This window comes from Capra hircus, chromosome 2, assembly GCF_001704415.2.
Source record: "Capra hircus breed San Clemente chromosome 2, ASM170441v1, whole genome shotgun sequence".
Classification (NCBI taxonomy): Eukaryota; Metazoa; Chordata; class Mammalia; order Artiodactyla; family Bovidae; genus Capra; species Capra hircus.
In genome coordinates, this window is record NC_030809.1 from 71,534,680 (window position 1) to 71,549,868 (window position 15,189).

The 15,189-nt window shown below is 40.8% G+C and overlaps 1 protein-coding gene across 1 annotated transcript in view; it reads right to left on the bottom strand.

The window, feature by feature from the left end:
* Nucleotides 1-15,189, bottom strand: part of NCKAP5 (NCK associated protein 5) — a 1,037,899-nt gene that overhangs the window by 146,840 nt on the left and 875,870 nt on the right. The gene's annotated exons all lie outside the window — the stretch shown is intronic.

Consider the following 15,189-nt stretch of genomic DNA (forward strand, 5'->3'; position numbering starts at 1 on the left):
TGCTGATGTTGATCTGGGAAATGACTGATTCTCTGCCATTAATTCCTGCTAGGATCATCTTAGCGTGCAGGGGTTTGCCGGACAGTCACGTTGTCCCAGCAGATCCATCATTCTGTCAGCAAGGATGTAAATGCCTCTAAAATGAGGCCTGTTTTACTATGTTTCCCATTTGACTTTCTTCAGGTTCAACTCGTGTGAAAGCCCTACGTACGTGGTTAGTTGGGAAGTGGCGGTTCAGAGGTTAGTCATGTCTAACACTCGTGATCCTGCAGACGGTAGCCCACAAGTCTCCTTTGTTCATGGGATTTCTGAGGCAGGAATACTGGAATGGGCTGCCATTTCCTTCTCCAGATCTTCCTGACCCAGGGTTCAAACCTATGTCTCCTGCATTACAGGTGGATTCTTTATTGCTGAGCTTGGTTAGTCAGTCACAACAAATTCCACCCAGCTCTCAGGATGAGCATGGTGGTAGGGCTGCACTGCAATCAATTGCAAGAATAAAGGCTTTTTTTTTTTTTCCTGCTATGGATCAGTTCTCCTTCTTATCAGTGGAGCCTCAAACCATTTACTTCAGACTTATACTTTTGCTTCTCTCAACCTGTGTTTGTGGAGTTACTTTTATAAAAAATAACATAAATAACTAGTCGTTCATTATTTTGAAAATGCTAGTTTCTCCAAGAAACTTAAGACATAGGTAAGTAGAACCAGGATGTTGTTTTTGCACAATTTCTATAATGCTTATCTCAAGCATTCTCTAGAGTATGAGTTCCCCGGGACCAAAGATCCTTTAAGACCCACGACTTGTCACAATGTGAATGCTCAGTAAGTAACTGACTGATGCTTCTTACAGCCCATAAAGAAGAAGCTGTCTATATTTTTTCCACCCAAATCTGGGTTTTAAGGACTGAGAGAATGCCAAAAAAATGATAACATTCTGACTTAAGAACACATTTATCATTATGCAAAGAGTCCAAGAAGTTATGGGAAATGACATTCAACAAAAGAAATGATGATTTTGAGTGGTATATCATGTGATTTGGGGGAAGAGTCCTTATAGATTAGATATCTGACTTCTTATTTGGTTAATGGTTATATTTCACTCCTTTTTACCAGATATATGATGCCATCGTTTTGCTTTCAGCATGAGTATGTGTATATATAAACTCATCGTCCTAAATGATGTTATATTTTATTTTATTTTTATGCAAGTGGTCAGGTTTCCCAGGTGGCTCAGTGGTAAAGAATCTGCCTGCCAATGCAGGAGATGGAGGTTTGATTTCTGGGTTGGGAAGGTCCTCTGGAGGAGAAAATGGCAACCCACTTTAGTCTACTTGCCTGTAAAGTCCCATGGACAGAGGAGCCTGGCGGGGTTCAGTCCCTGGGGTCGTGAAGAGTTGGACTAAGCGACTGAGCATAGTCAGTTTTCTCCACTGAAATACGTAGAGTCATGAGGGAGAGGGTAAAGATCCTAGAGCAAGGGGACTTGAGTTTTAGCCCTAAGATACAGGTTTTATCAGATCTGGGGATGTAACTGAATCTCTTTGTCTCAGATTACTTGCCAGCCACAAAAGGATGGAAGAAGCTACTTAACCTACCTCTCAGGTAGGGAAAGGTACTGGCATAGTCAGAAAGGATAATAAATAAGACAGCACGGTGAAATTTATAGTCTTATATCAATTAACTGTCATAACTGATGGTAATTTCTTAAATGTTAAGGTATAAATGAATCATTTACTGTTATAGTTTCCACATATGTAGGGAAAATAAAAATTGACTTAGATGAAAATAAAATCTACTTCTGTGTTAAGGCTGTAGGTAAGAAAATGATAGGTAAAGATCATCCTTTCACATATACACATTCTTCACGGTTAAATTACCACAAAAGCTCACCAGCCCACAGGTGTTATACTTCTTATAATAAGAATTTTTATGAAAGGTTTATATTATATATATACATATATATAATAAATCATCAAAGGAGGAGAGGGAATATCACTATTCAAACTGGGACTGTGATATTATCTGGCCGTAATTCAGATCTCAGGGAAAAGTAGGTACAATGTATACACAGGGAACTCAAAGTCAGAAATACATATGCACACACACACGTGTGTGTGTGTGTGTGTGTGTGTGTATGGATTTTCAGCTTCATGGAGAAGAGGCTACTTTGTGTCACTATGCAGGAGGAGGGGTGAGGATCTGTGAGATAAGTGGTGCATCCACAGTTAGAGTGCATGCTCACACCAGAGTGAAGAGACCAAGGTCAGCTCTGGGGACCTGGGAATGCCAGAGCAGCCAGGGTCAGAAATACATGCCGCGTTAATTTTTGCGGTGGGTTACTCTGCCTTCTTCCGTCAGTCAGCTGTATTTTCTATTTTACAGTTTTGAATCTGTAACTCAAGGCTGAGAAAGGCTGCACTCAAGGCCAGCTGTCCATTATCCAGCAGGATGGAGGTGGAGTGGCCCCTTCACGGTGGCAAGGCTGGCTCCACAGCTCTCCAGCTAATGAATGCAGCAGAGACTGGGAACGATGTGCAGGCGGCCACTCAGAACGGGGCTGGAGGGCCACTTTGCCATTTTCTGTCTCTTCTCACTCATTGAGCTGCAGATCTTCAGATGCTGCGTCGGCTTGTGGCATTTAACAGAATTCTACCTGTGGGTTTTCGCTCAGTACTGAGATGATGTCTCAACTGGAATGCAGTGATTGCTGAGGCCAGGGGAGCACTGAGTCCTTATCAGTGCTACAGATGAGGTTAAAAAGTAGATTATCTGATAAATGTGGGTAACATGGGAAACCATGCAGGAAAAACCAAGCAAAATAGGGTGATGAGCAGCTTTTGTATATTTACTGATGTATTTCCTGAAGTTTGAAAAGGAACATGTGATTTTTTTTCACTTCAAGATGTCAGATGTAAAAAGGAACATACAAAACACATCATTTAACCATTGTTCCCTTATCTTTATTCAGATTTGGTGAGAGAATTAATCTGGTACCATAATCATCCATATAAATTATTCTCCCTTTCAACTAAGAAAACTAAATACCTGTAAAAAGGAAATTATGAGAGTGAATATGGTATATATCTGATTAATGGACTCTACCACCATGAGTAATTTAGGTTCAGCAACAAAAGGTAGATGCGAATCTATGTTTTTAATCTGATCTGCTTCAATTCTCTTGATTTACTCAGCCTTGGTAAATGTTCTAGTAGTGATATCCTGAATTCTACCCTGTCCTGTTTTATATTCTCTAGAGTTCTTTCTCTCCTTGTGGAAAAGGTCTCTCAGTCAAAGGAGATGGCTCCTCCGCCCACAATTCTTGAATTCCTGTTTTATTTATGAAGTGAGGTCTGCTATTGCCAAATGATCCAGGGCTAAAGCTTCTTTACCGACTGTATTTTCCTGAATTCTATTATCTATTTCTAAAGCACTCTACCAACATTAGAAGGTATTTTTCTACTCTCCAAAAATTTCATAGCAGGATATTTAGAGGAGGAGTAGAAGAATTTCTTGGGATTTGCCCACTTGCAATTGGTATCTTTGGTCATTCAGCACCCTCTGCAAGAGACACAGTGCCAGCAGCTGCCCCTCGTCATTTCTTGTGTCTAAGCTTATGCTCACCTGCTCCTGCTCACTCCCTTGTGGAGCACTGCTGCTCCTACTAGCTTGTGAGTTGGTTGCTTATTTGTACTTGGCCTTGAGTCAGGCTTCTCCAATGGCTCAGTAGTAAAGAATCTACCTGCAATGCAGAAGACTCAGGTTTGATCCCTGGGTCGGGAAGGTCCCCTGCAGGAGGGCATGGCAATTCACTCCAGTATTCTTGCCTAGAAAATCCCATGGACATAGGAGCCCGGTGGGCTAGAGTCCATACAGTTGCAAAGAGCTGGACATGACTGAAGTGACTGAGCATGCAAGAGTGCTCCCTCACAGAGCTACTTGTTATAGGAAAAGTGGAACACCAGAGGACAGTCATGTTTCAAGTACTGAGTGAGCCCCTGGGACAGCTGCCAAGTGAGGGTCCTTGGCTTCATGCAGGATCGAGTCATAGTAGTGTGAAACCAGGTTTATTTAGAGAGATATATTCCAAAAACAGAGTATGGGCTGTCTCAGAAGATGAGAGATTGCACCCAAATATAGGGTGGTTAGTTTTCACAGGCTGGGTAATTTCACAGGCTAAAGAGTGGGAGGATTATTACAACTATTTTGGGAAAGGAGTAGAATTTCCAAGAATTGGGGTGTTACCCACTTTTTGGTTTATATGGTCAGCCTTGGAACTGTCCCATGTCTCATGCACATCATGAGAATTGCTGGGCTGGATGAAGCACAAGCTGGAATCAAGATTGCTGGGAGAAATACCAATAACCTCAGATATGCAGATGATACCACCCTTACAGCAGAAAGAAAAGAACTAAAGATCCTCTTGATGAAAGTGAAAGAGGAGAGTGAAAAAGTTGACATAAAACTCCACATTTAGAAAACTAAGATAATGGCATCTAGTCCCATCACTTCATGGCAAATAGATGGGGAAATAATGGAAGCAGTGACAGACTTTATTTTTGGGGCTCCAAAGTCACTGCAGGTGGTGACTGCAGCCATGAAATAAAAGGACGCTTGCTCCTTGGAAGAATAGTCATGACCAACCAAGACAACCTATTAAAAAGCAGAGACATTACTTTGCCAAAAAGGTCTGTCTAGTCAAGGCTATGGTTTTTCCAGTGGTCATGTACGGATGTAAGAGTTGGACTATAAAAAAAGCTGAGCGCCGAAGAATTGATGCTTTTGAACTGTGGTGTTGGAGAAGACTCTTGAGAGTTCCTTTGACTGCAAGAAGATTCAACCATTCCATCCTAAAGGAAATCAGTCCTGAATATTCATTGGAAGGACTGATGCTAGAGCTGAAACTCCAGTACTGTGGCCATCTGATGTGAAGAACTGACTCACTGGAAAAGACCCTGATACGGGAAAGATTGAAGGCGGGAGGAGAAGGGGATGACAGAGGATATGATGGTCAGATGGCATCACCAACTCGATGGACATGAGTCTGAGTAAGCTCCGGGAGTTGGTGATGCCTGGCATACTGCAGTCCATGGAGGTGCAAATTGTTAGACACGACTGAGCGACAGAACTGAACTGAACTGAACTGAATGGTCTACTAGAGCCTAAAAAGCCTGATGAGGCTTAAGGTCTACTAGAAGTAAAGTCTTCCACCATCTTGGGCCTAGTAAGTTTTGTTTTTCTGTTGTTTATTTATTTATTTGCTCTGTGGGTTTTTAAAAAAAATCATATCCTATTAACGATCGTGTCATTCTTTTGATGGCTGTACCCTGCCACCTTCCTTCCTGTCTCAGAGTGGCCTGAATCTTAGGCTGATTTCTTGGATGAAGAACTTACTGCTTCTTCAGCTGTGGCTTTGTTTTCAAATTGTCCTCTTCCACCTTAGAGAGCTGATCTCGGCTCACAACTTCCAGAGAGCTTCCTAGAGCCCGATTCTTGCTCTCTCAACTCAGCCCTAGGCTGGTCCCAGGTGGTGTGTTTCATCTCCTTTAATCCCAACACAAGGGAAGCAAGTTTGGAGTGTGTAATTATGAAATCCTCTGAGCATCTTCGGATTTTGCCAATTCCACAGTTTTCCTGTGATGAAATTTAAACCTTGGCTATCCACTGTTACAGGGGTGGAAAACATGTGTGGTGGATTTGGTATATGTTTAACAGACTTGTTCTAAATATGGCTTGAATTAGATATCACCAAGTGAAAAGCCTTGTTCCCTTCTGTTGAGTAATAAAGTGATTTTCACAGATATGCACAAGGCTCTGAAAGGAGGTTCAAGGAAATCTCCTAAAATGACTTGGAGCTTGATAAAGATAATTTTTCACTGGAAGCTTTACTCACCAAATGACCATTCAAAAACCCCAAGTTTTATCTTACTGACACACTAGATTTACATTTTTACTTATATTTTGCCACACCCAGAAATGTGATTTTTCATCAGCCCTTCCAAATCCCATCAAGAGATATTGTGGCAGACCCTTGGTTCACATTTCAGAGGTTTCATTCCATTCCATTAAGAATTTATCATAAAACTGAATATTATATAACTGTGTATTATATAACTGAGTATTATATGGTCCTTTCTTAGATTCACAAAAATTTGAGCCTAGGACAAATGTTTTTGGATAAAAGCTAATGTTTAATTACTTATGTCATTATTTCCATTTGGGGATACAAAGATAAAACATTCTAACTATTTGCATTCGGTCATCCTGCCAATGCCAGAGCATGCCTTTTGAATATTTTCTTAGAGGTCCTTTAAAAATATGTCCATCAAAATTTGATCTCATTTCACAGTCTAAAATTTTTATAGCTATTTTTTTTTTAGCCATCTACAACAGTCCTTGCTGCAATTATTATTTTCCATGACAACTTTCAGATTTTCCTCACATAACCATTTTTCTGTGCCCTTAGTGCATTCTCTTTCACTCTGGATGGTGCTTCTGCAAATGACATGGTTCTACATCCTCTTTTCTACTTCTCTGGGATCCAAGGTTATAAAATGTTTTGAAACAATTATTTCAAAGCTATATTCAGAACCTTCTTCAAGGGTCCCTGCTGCCATGACAACCTAATTACCCAGTGGCTGCCTTAGGGAGCATTTCGTTTGGTGACTAGGAAGTTTATTTGGGGCTTCTGCAGCTTAGACTGATGACTAGAGTGTCTCAAATCTGTCCTGTTCTGAAATCCCATGAAGAGTGCCCTGAGGTCCTGCTGGGAGAGGACCAATGAGACATGGATTAGGATGTAAACAGCAAACCATGCTCTCAGGAGTCTCCGCTCTAATTAGTCCAACAAGAAGCATTTACGAAGCATCTACTATGTGAGAGTCCTAACTATGAACCATGAACAGACTCAAATAAGCTCATTAGTGTAATCTATAATGTGAATGAGGAGCCTGGACACACTGATGAGAGAAAAAAAAAAAAGAAGCATTTTTAAGGCAGGATATACAAGAGAGATGCAGGAAGAGTAAGATAGAGGCAGAGGTGGAGGTGAGAGTAGGGGTCAGTGTGGCAACACAGTTAAATAGGTGCTGATGCACTGTGGGCTGTGCTCAGTTGCTCAACTGCGTCTGAACTCTGTGTGACCCCAGGGACTGTAGCCCACCAGGTTCCTCTGTCTGTGGAAATTTCGAGGCAAGAATACTGGAGTGGATAGCGGTTTAGACCCAGGGATCTAACCCACATCTCTTGCATCTCCTGCGTTGGCTGCCAGATTCTTTATCATTAGCGCCACCTAGGAAGCCCTATAAATAAGATAATATTCTGTGCAAAAAAGGTTTAGGCCACAGGTGCTTAGGTCTCCCTGTTAAGCTCGCAAATCGCTTGGTCTCCTTACGTAAAACAAACAGGAAGGAATCATAAGTATTTAATATGTAACAGCCAAGTGACAGAAGTTCGGAAACAGTTTGCAGAGTGAGGGGATTAGCCCACTCAGACCTGGGAAGAGCCAGTTCCTAATGGTGGTTCACACCTGCCTCCCAACCCTAAAACTCTCTGAAGCTTCACTTTTGTCTTTTTCTGTGACTCTGATCTGAGAGAGGAAGTGATTTAGCTCAGTCTGAGCCTATTCTGGGATCTAAGAAATACAGAAGTGCCTTGAAATTTCCATTTTTATCACTAATTACTTTAACAGGTACTTTAATAAGTGCTTTGCAATTGCCCCTGCTGTTTTGTAAAATTATCTACGCTGCATTTTACATTTTTAATCAAGTTTTATTTTTGAAAAATCTCCTGGATTTCTGAAGGTTTTTGACTTTTACATGTGGGGGGAAAATTTTTTCCTCTGATTTCACAGAACTAAAGGAATTAGGGAGAAAAACAACTTGACCTTCTAATTTTTGCCAGACTTAATAGAAACTGCACTGATGGTCACTAGAGTCCAATACTCTGTTTATTAAGAAGAAATGATTCACCTCCTGCCCTGTGATGGAAAGGAACGCTGAGTGAAGTCCCTTCCCAGATCTTATCTCATGAATCCTCACACTGCTGTACAGAAGAAGGTAACTTCTTATTTTTAAGGGTGAAGAACTCAAACAACCGAAGCTAAAGATGGTATCCAGAGTCATAAGGATATACTCCAGTAAGTGGCAGAAGCAGGATTCTCTCCCAGGTCTCCCTTACTATTGAGTTCAAACTCTACCCCATTCTGTTCATTTATCCCCTCAAGGAAGGAAACAGCCTCATAGGTATCTTCTGTAAGATGAGTTGCTTCAGTTCAGTTCAGTTCAATTGCTCAGTCCTGTCCGACTCTTTGTGACCCCATGGACTGCAGCACGCCAGGCCTCCCTGTCCATCACCAACTCCTGGAATTTACTCAAACTCGTGTCATGAGTTACTCATTTCTGTCTAAATTCTAAGCCCATAATTTATGCTATTCCCATTAAGTGAACGCTGTTGTCTTGGGAATTTTCTTGCCAAGATCTATTCTCAGAGGCAGATAATAACTAAAAAAGAAGTATTCATAACAACAACAGTAACAATAGCTGTGACAACTGGTTAAGCTTTTTTTAGCACTAAGTATCTATTTTCACAAATTTTATCATTGTAAATCCTTATTGCAATTCACAGTAAAGACTATAATTATCCCCATTTACAGGTGAAGAAATGGTGGTTCAGAGTTAAAATTATTTTCTAAGGTCATATAAGTCATACTTAAATCCTAGGCAGTTTGACTAAAGAGTTCAGACTTAACTCTACAATTAAATCTGGTTAATGATAGTTTCATGGAAACAACTTATTAAAATAACTATTTAAATTAATTAGACAAGACAATTACACAGAATTAAAAAACAGAAATAACTCTAAGTACAATGTCACAGCTTCACTTACTATACTGAAACATTAATTATTAATTTATTCAAAAATGTACTTTCTTTATGATTATTAATATTATTATTGATAATATTTTTGGTATCAGTGATATTTCCTTCTTAGGTCTGTATGTTCTTTTCAGGAAAACACAATTTGTATATAAATATTTGGAGCTAACTAAAAAGTAAAACTAAGGAATCAAGATTTCCGGGAGAAATATCAATAACCTCAGATATGCAGATGACACCACCCTTATGGCAGAAAGTGAAGAGGAACTAAAAAGCCTCGATGAAAGTGAAAGAGGAGAGTGAAAAAGTTGGCTTAAAGTTCAACATTCAGAAAACGAAGATCATGGCATCCGGTCCCATCACTTCATGGCAAATAGATGTGGAAACAGTGGAAACAGTGTCAGACTTTATTTTTGGGGGCTCCAAAATCACTGCAGATGGTGACTGCAGCCATGAAATTAAAAGATGCTTACTCCTTGGAAGAAAGGTTATTAGCAACCTAGATAGTATATAGAAAAGCAGAGACATTACTTTGCCAACTAAGGTCCGTCTAGTCAAGGCTATGGTTTTTCCAGTAGTCATGTATGGATGTGAGAGTTGGACTCTGAAGAAGGCTGAGTGCCAAAGAATTGATGCTTTTGAACTGTGGTGTTGGAGAAGACTCTTGAGAGTCCCTTGGACTGCAAGGAGATCCAACCAGTCCATTCTGAAGGAGATCAGCCCTGGGATTTCTTTGGAAGGAATGATGCTAAAGCTGAAACTCCAGTACTTTGGCCACCTCATGAGAAGAGTTGACTCACTGGAAAAGACTCTGATGCTGGGAGGGATTGGGGTCAGGAGAAGAAGGGGACAACCGAGGATGACATGGCTGGATGGCATCACTGACTCGATGGATGTGAGTCTGAGTGAACTCCGGGAGCTGGTGATGGACAGGGAGGCCTGGCGTGCAGTGATTCATGGGGTTGCAAAGAGTTGGACATGACTGAGTGACTGAACTGAACTGAACTGAAGGGAAAAATAGCAAGGATTTATAGAGTGCTCACTATATGTCTTGCTAAGGCAAAAAAAAAAAAAAGTCAAGATGCTATTTTTTCCTTATTTAATCCTAGGATCATCTAACAAGGGAGAATCTATGAGTTCCGCTTTTCAGATGAATAAGCTGAGGAACAACAGGAGTTAAAGAATACACCAGGTAAGGGATTTGAACCTGGAAAGAGACTTCAGGGTCCCTCATGACGTCTTTTGCTACTACGTTCTCTTATTTGGGGTATGATCATGAACAAATGCAGCCTCTGCCAACAAGGTGCTTGTAGGACAAGCCACTGTACCCTCAGTGTCACGTGCCATGGGAACCTCAGCAAAGGGCTCTAGCAGGGCTCCTCCCAGGAAGAAATAGCTAAGTTGAGATTTTATGAACAAGAAATGATGAGGCAGGGGAAGAAGCCAAGAAAGAAAAAAAGGACTTTTGGGCAACACCTACACAAAGGTCCAGAGATGAGGGAGAGTGACACATTCCTGCATTCAGCTCAGCAAGACCACAGCGGCAAACTTGAGGAGGAGCACGGTGAGAGGGACATCTCAGTAACAAGGCACCTGTGGCAAGTCACACGGGGTGAGCAAGTAGTGGAACCAGGATTTGAACCCATCGCTCTACAAAACACATGCTTTCTCTCCCCTTCCTTTGCCCACCACACATTTTCCCCTAATGCTGAACATGGCTGCGGGCCTCCATGACCCCTGTCCATGTAAACAAGGCCTGGAAGAAGACACTAGAAGGGTCCAGAGGAAATGTGGCTACAGAAGGCACATACAGCTTCTAGCCTTCTCATCAAGCTTCTTCCTAAAAGGGCTGCCAAGGAGTTTCACCCAGGATCCTCGCTCATGCTGCACGCTAGGGCTGTCCTAAGAGCTGCCCGTGCTCCAGAGACCTCTAGGCACTAATCCTGAAGACCTAGAGTGACTCCTCCTATGATGCCGAAATAGTCCATGCATCATGCAGGCTGCCAGCAGGAAACCAGACCTGCGCCCTGCTCTGTTCTTGCAACCACTGTGAGGGGATATTAACATCAAACGATTATTGCTTGACCATAGACGAGATTCTTCTAGAAAAGGAAAATGTCTTGTCAGTGTTTGGAAGAACCAAAAAAAAAAAAAAAAAAAAAACCCATCATGCGGAATTATTTATCAGATGGGTGCTGCCTTACATTATTAAAGGAAAAATGAGAACAAATGAAATGCAGAGTTTTGGAGATTACATAACCACTGGGACCTTCACAGGCGCCAAGAGTCACTCTCACAATATTTCCCTGCAGGGGGGCTGGGGTAAGACACAGATCAGAGTGGATGAAGACGACCTCTGTGATGAGCCCTCCTCTGCATATTATGGCTCGATGCCCTGACTCTAATGGGACAAATTGCTGGAGTCCCATTCAGTTTATAACATTTGTGAAGACATATCAAGCAAGGCAGTTTCTGGCTGAATGTTCAGCGAAGGCCCATAGTCTCAGCACCTTTGGCAGTTAATACTAAGTTGTGCATTATCAGGGTCTCAGACTCATGACTTTATTTGGCCTTATAGGTTTTGCTGCTACATATCTGAGACATAATTTCCCTAGAGTTACATCCCCACAGCAGTTTTTTTTTTTTTTTAATCCACTGTTACTCTACCCCAAGGTAAGAAATGCCTCACAGTATTATAAACAAGCAGTTGAAAATTGTTATTTATGTGGCTTCCTAATAGCAATTTGAAATATAGCACATAAAATTACTAGCTTACAATACTGTTCAATATTAACAGTGGGAAGGGTAATATGTAAAACAGACATTAAAGGATTAGCTGTAAAATACATTTCACTGAGCTAAATCATTTTCTTGGCAAATGGCAGTTTCCAGCTATTACATAGGATTTATCAAGTCAAGTGGATTTATTTTTATTTTTCTATTAGTTTGTTAAATATAGTCTCTATTTCAATTTCAATTTTGTGTGTGTGCAAATTAGGACAAGCTGTTAAAAACAAAATCTGAGATAGAAATGACATCAAAATTGTTTCTTGGTTTCCCCAGCAAACCCTCCAATAAGTTGACTACAGACTCAGCTATAACATCCAAAAGAAAAGTACATGATATGAGATTACAAACATCTATAGGACATTTTAGGCAGTTTATAACTGCATCAAAAAGGCATATCCTCCATGAGACATAAAACAATGCTTCCATTGTTTTTGCTTCATATTTGAAAGCACAGAACACTTTACTCTCATCAAGCATGTTCAGTGAACACTATGAATTTGTGAACCAGGCACTGAGAAAGAAGGTGAAAAGAGAAATTCCTAGTCTTTTAGAGTGGGAATTATTAAGTATTAAATGAATATTTGATGCATAAACACAAATAACATAATCTCTCCATTTTCTTCTAAGATAATCACCAGTTACCATAATCCTAAAATTATTCTGTTCTCAAATCACTACAGATTTATTAATTTTCATAAGTTGCCTTGATGGGAACTTTCTTAAAAGATGCAAACTAACCTTCCTCTGAGTTTCTTTTCATTTGATAACATATGCAACATTTTCAATCTCAGAGAATACCAAAAACGGGTTTTGGTTACTGATTTATAAATAACTATTACAAAGAAATTGGTTATAGATCTACAAATATTACAAGGCACTACAGAGACAAGAAACTATCCCTTAGACTAACTTGTGAAACTACAGGAAAATCCCAATTGCCAAGAATTTTTATTTAGAATTCGAGATCCATTTTGAACGTTTGTTATTAGTCAGCTAATTTTAAAGACAAGAAATTTATTCTCAGACTATGAGTTGGGGACCACAAATATTTCTCCTCAAATGCCCAATGTTCACAATTTCAGGGGCTTCAAATAATTTTTTTCAATATAAATCTCTACTTTCTTGTTCAGCTATTTTGTGTGGGATGGTGTAGCTTTTTTCATAGATATTGATACTTTTCCATTGTTTGAAAACTAATGAAATAAGAAACCCTCTAATTTGAATGTACAAAAGTATCATCGTTGTGTCAGATGGTGATATTAATGTGCAGGAGTTTATTGAAGATTGGACGTTCAAGGGAAGAAATTTCTGAATTTATAAGGTTATGATAGAGACTCCATTCGTTCAAGTGCTTGGGACATATTACTCAGTAAACGTTAGCTATTTTCAGGATCAGTGACATAATTTATGGAACCCAGTGCAGCGGTTCATTTGCGAAAAACATATTAAGATTTTAAGATGATTTGGGACAGGGGGGTATCAAGCACAGGCCCTTCTAAGGCTTTATGTGACTGCACAGGTTCACAGCCACGAAGTGGGCCCTGACTATCATCTTCTTTGATAATCATTAAACTCTGAAAGATACCCAAAATCAAGCAAGGATACAGTTTGTTAACTTTACTAAGCTTACTGGGTTAAGAGTGGAATTTTGAATTTTAACACGTGCTCAGTCATTCAGTTGTGTTCAACTCTTTGTAACCCCATGGACTGTAGCCCACCAGGCTCCTCTGTCCATGGGATTTTACAGGTAAGAATACTGTAATGGGTTTCCATTTCCTTCTCCAGGGGATCTTCCTGACCCAGGGATTGAACCCATGTCTCCTGCATCTGCTGTATTGGCAGGAGGATTCTTTACCTCTAGCGCCACCTGAGAAGCCTGAATTTTGACATAATTTTTATTAACAGAGTAGCATGCATTTCCCCACCTGTTTATCCTCAAGCAGTGACACTTGTCTACCAGTGCAAACCAACAGTAGTTATGAGACAGCTAACATGAGATCACATTCACTGAAGCACCACCACTTTGGCAGCACATAAGTAATAACCATCTGAAATGTAAGACTCCACATTCCAAGAAGTGCCAACAGAGTATACCCCACAGAGATACAAATAAATGCAAATAGCAATGGAAAGAGAGGTAAATATTCCATGAATGTCAGTTTTGTCAATTCTGAGTCACAGTTGCTTTATAATCAGAATGTTAGGGTGACTTCAAAAGTTGCTGCCTATTTTCACATATTCCCCTTCATGCCCCCACAGGAGGGCCACCCATGCTCTGAAAGGAACTCCTGCCTAGACAGGAAATCTGAGAGGAATCTCCTGCCAGATCAGCAAGATGGCCCCAGGTAGCAGTGGGCAGAGAGATATTTTATACTCACATTCTTCTTTTTCTGCCCCCTACCTAACACCCCTCTCCTACTCCTTAGCAACTCCACATGCCTTAACACTCCCTGGTTTTCTTTATCCTGAAAGTCATTGCTGATGCTTGTTCTGTTGCTGTCCATGGTCCCTAACATGACATGGGGGTGAGGACATGTTCTGAGCAAAAACAGTGGGCACACAATCAATAAAGGCATACAAAATGGCAAATGATGACTTCAGGAGTCTACCCTAAAAAACCTTTCTGAGAACTTACAGTTTCCTAGGCCACTGCACTCTCCAGACATGGCCTCCCAAAGGTACAGTAAATAAGCTCACTAAGTTTCTTCTGCTCCCTCTCTAAATTGCCATATCTAACTATAAATTGTTGTTCTTTAGTCGCTAAGTCATGCCCTACTCTTTGCCAACCCCATGGACTATAGGACTAGGCTCCTCTACCCATGGGATTTTCCAGGCAAGAACACTGGAGTGGATTGCCATTTCCTTCTCCAGGGGATCTTCCCAACCCAGGGATCAAACCACGGCTCCTGAATTGACAGGTGGATTCTTTATTCTGAGCCATCATAGAAGTCCAACTATAAATTACCAGCTACAAAAACAACCATTATTATATTTCACCATGTGGTACTACATATCCACAACGTGAAAATCCTTTCAGTTCAGCTCAGTTGCTCGGTTGTGTCCGATTCTTTGTGACCTCATGGGCTGCAGCACGCCAGGCCTCCCTGTCCATCACCAACTCCCAGAGTTTACTCAAACTCATGTCCATTGAGTTGGTGATGCCATCCAACCATCTCATCCTCTGTTGTCCCCTTCTCCTCCTGCCCTCAATCTTTCCCAGCATCAGGGTCTTTTCTCATGAATCAGCTCTTCGCATCAGGTGACCAAAGTATTGGCGTTTCAGCTTCAACATCAGTCTTTACAATGAACACCCAGGACTGATTTCCTTTAGGATGGACTGGTTGGATTTCCTTTCTGTCCAAGGGACTCTCAAGAGTCTTCTCCAACACCACAGTTCAAAAGCATCAATTCTTTGGCGTTCAGCTTTCTTCACAGTCCAACTCTTACATCCATACATGACTACTGGAAAAACCATAGCCTTGACTAGACGGACCTTTGTTGACAAAGTAATGTCTCTGCTTTTTAA